The following is a 3,282-nucleotide window of genomic DNA, read 5'->3' on the forward strand; positions in this document are numbered from 1 at the left end:
TTTTTTTGTACAGTCAATGACTTCTCCAAATTTAGTAAAATAGTCTTTTAAATCTTTTTTGCTGGTATCCCAGCTCAGGCCACCAACGAGTATTTTTCCTGCGTCCTCCTCGTTTTTGCTGGCGTTGATCTGTTCGTCCCCAGAGATATATTTTTTTATTTTTTATTTTTTTTTGAGACGGAGTCTCGCTCTGTCGCCCAGGCTGGAGTGCAGTGGCAAGAACTCGACTCATTGCAAGCTCCGCCTCCCGGGTTCACGCCATTCTCCTGCCTCAGCCTCCTGAGTAGCTGGGACTACTGACTTTTGATTTTGATTCCCGCTCGAGGGCGCTGCGGTCGCGCGGACGACTCGCCTTCGGAGTGGCCTCGGTTCTCGGTGGCTGCAGTCCTCTCCTAGGACATGATAGGCCGAGTCGTGGCGGCTACTCGCCCACTTGTCCCCATCCTCCGGGGAAAGCGCCTTGGGCTCTGCTGTGCTCCAGCTCGCACTGCTGAGGTCTGGCCTCGTCAGCTAACTGAGCCGCTTCAACTGCAACCCCTCCTTCCCAGCCACCTCCACAGAGAACTCACCGACCCACAAACCAGCTCCCCCCCGCGCCTTGCCGCCGCCTCTTTTTTGTTTTCTGTTTTTGTTTTCTGAGATGGGGTCTCACTGTGTTGCCCAGGCTGCAGTGCAGTGACACTTAATCTCAGCTCACTGCTGCCTCCGCCTCCCAGGTTCAGGCGATTCTCCTGCCTCAGCCTCCCGAGTAGCTGGGATTACCAGTGTTGGCCACCATATGCAGCTAATTTTTGTATTCTTAGTAGAGAAGGGGTTTCGCCATCTTGGCTCTGCTGGTCTCGAACTCCTGGCTTCAAGTGATCCACCCGCCTGGGCCTCCTAAAGTGTCGGGATTACAAGTGTGAGGCACCTTGCCTGGACATTAGGCTTTACTTCTGAGTTCTCTTTTTTCTATTCCATTGGTTCATGTGTCTACTTTTATACCAGTACCATGCTGTTTTGGTAACTATAGACTGGAGTAAAATTTGAAGTCTAATTATGTGATGCCTCCAGATTTGTTCTTCGTGCTTAGGATTGCGTTGGCTATCCAAGCTCTTTTTTGGTTCCATATGAATTTTAGGATTGTTTTTTCTAGTTCTGTGAAAACATGATGATGGTATTTTGATGGAAATTGTATTGAATCTGTGGATCACTTTGGGCAGTATGGTCATTTTCACAATATTGTTTATTCCAATCCATGAGCATTGGATGTGTTTCAATTTGTTTGTGTCATCTGTGATTTCTTTCAGCAGTGTTTTGTAGTTCTCCTTGTGGAGCTCTTTCACCTCCTTGGTTAAGTATATTCCTAGGTATTTATTTTTGCAGCGGTTGTAAAAGGGTTGAGTTATTGGTTTGACTGTCACCTTGGTTGTTATTAGTGTATAGCAGTGCTACTGCATCGTGTACTTTGATTTTGTAATCTAAGAGTACTGAATTTGTTTATCAAGTCTAGGAGTCTTTCAGAGGGGTCTTCAGAGTTTTCTAGGTGTACAGTCATATTGGTGGCAAACAGTGATAGTTTGACGTCCTCATTATCAATTTGGAGGCCTTTTATTTCTTTCTCTAGCCTGATTGCTCTGGCTAGGACTTCTAGTACCGTGTTGAATAGAAATAATGAAAGTGGGTATCCTTGTCTTGTTATAGTTCTCAAGAGGAATGCTTTCAGCTTTTCTCCTTCGATGTGATGTTGGCTGTGGCTTTGTCCTATGTGGCTTTTATTATTTTGAGGTCAAGTCTTTTCTATGCTTAGTTTGTTGAGGGTTTTTATCACAAAGGAATGCAGGATTTTATTGAATGCTTTCTCTGCATCTATTGAGATGATTGTACGGTTTTTGTTTTTAATTCTAATTATGTGATGTTTCACATTTATTGACTTGCTTATGTTAAACCATCCCTACATCCCTGGGATGAAACACACTTGATCATGATGCATTATCTTTTTATATATTTCTTTTCTTTTTTCTTTTTGAGACAGAGTCTCATTCTGTCACCCAGACTGGAATGCAGTGACATGATCTCAGCTCACCACAACCTCCACCTCCCGGGTTCAAGCGATTCTCCTGCCTCAGCCTCCCGAGTAGCTGGGACGACAGGCACGTGCCACCACACCTGGCTAAGTACTGTATTTTTAGTAGAGATGGGGTTTTGCCATGTAGGCTAGGCTGGTCTCCAACTCCTGACCTCAAGTGATCCGCCTGCCTCAGCCTCCCAAAGTGCTGGGATTACAGGCATGAGCCACTGCGCCCAGCACTGTACTATCTTTTTGATTGGCTGTTGGATTCAGGTAACTAGTATTTTGTTAAGGATTTTTATGTCTATATTCATCAGGGATATTGGTCTGTAGTACTGGTCTTTTTAAAATTATATTCGTTCCTGGTTTGAGTATCAGGGTGATATTGGCTTCATAGACTCATTTAGGGAGGATTCCCTGTTTTTCAGTTTTTGAATAGTTTCAGTAGGATTAGCATCGATTCTTTGAATGAGTGATAGAATTCAGCTGTAAATTCATCTGGTCCTAGGCTTTTTTTGTTGGCTTTTTTTTTTTAATTACAGATTCAGTTTTGCTGCTTTTTATTGGTCTGTTTAGGGTTTCTATTTCTTCTTGATTTAATCTAGGAGGGTTGTATTTTCTACGAATTTATCCGTTTCCTCTAGGTTTTCTAGTTTATGTACTTAGAGGTGTTCATAGTAGTCTCAAATGATTTTATGTATTTCTGTGGTATCTATTGTAATGTTTCCATTCTCATTTCTTTTTCTTTCCCTGGAGGATAAACTATTTATATTTTATTTGTTACTATATAACATATTGACTGCTTCAAAAAGCAATCAAACCCAAAGCAAACAAAAACCTAGAAATCCAGAATTTGACAGATAACAAATGTGTGACGGTTGCCTTATAAACAGCTTGGGAAGCTATATTTCTATATCAACAATGTCAAATTTGCAAAAGACACAAAACTAGAAAAAATAGTTAACATTATTTCCATAGATCGTATTATTCTCTCTTTTTTTTATTATTATACTTTAAGTTCTATGGTACATGTGCACAATGTGCAGGCTCATTACATAGGTATACATGTGCCATGCTGGCCTGCTGTACCCATCAACCCATCATTTACATTTGGTATTTCTCCCAATGCTCCCACCCCCCACCCCATGACAGGCCCCGGTGTGTGATGTTCCCCACTCTGTGTCCAAGCGTTCTCATTGTTCAGTTCCCACCTACGCGTGAGAACATGTGGT

This window comes from Colobus angolensis, unplaced genomic scaffold (genome assembly GCF_000951035.1).
Source record: "Colobus angolensis palliatus isolate OR3802 unplaced genomic scaffold, Cang.pa_1.0 Scaffold11, whole genome shotgun sequence".
NCBI lineage: Eukaryota > Metazoa > Chordata > Mammalia > Primates > Cercopithecidae > Colobus > Colobus angolensis.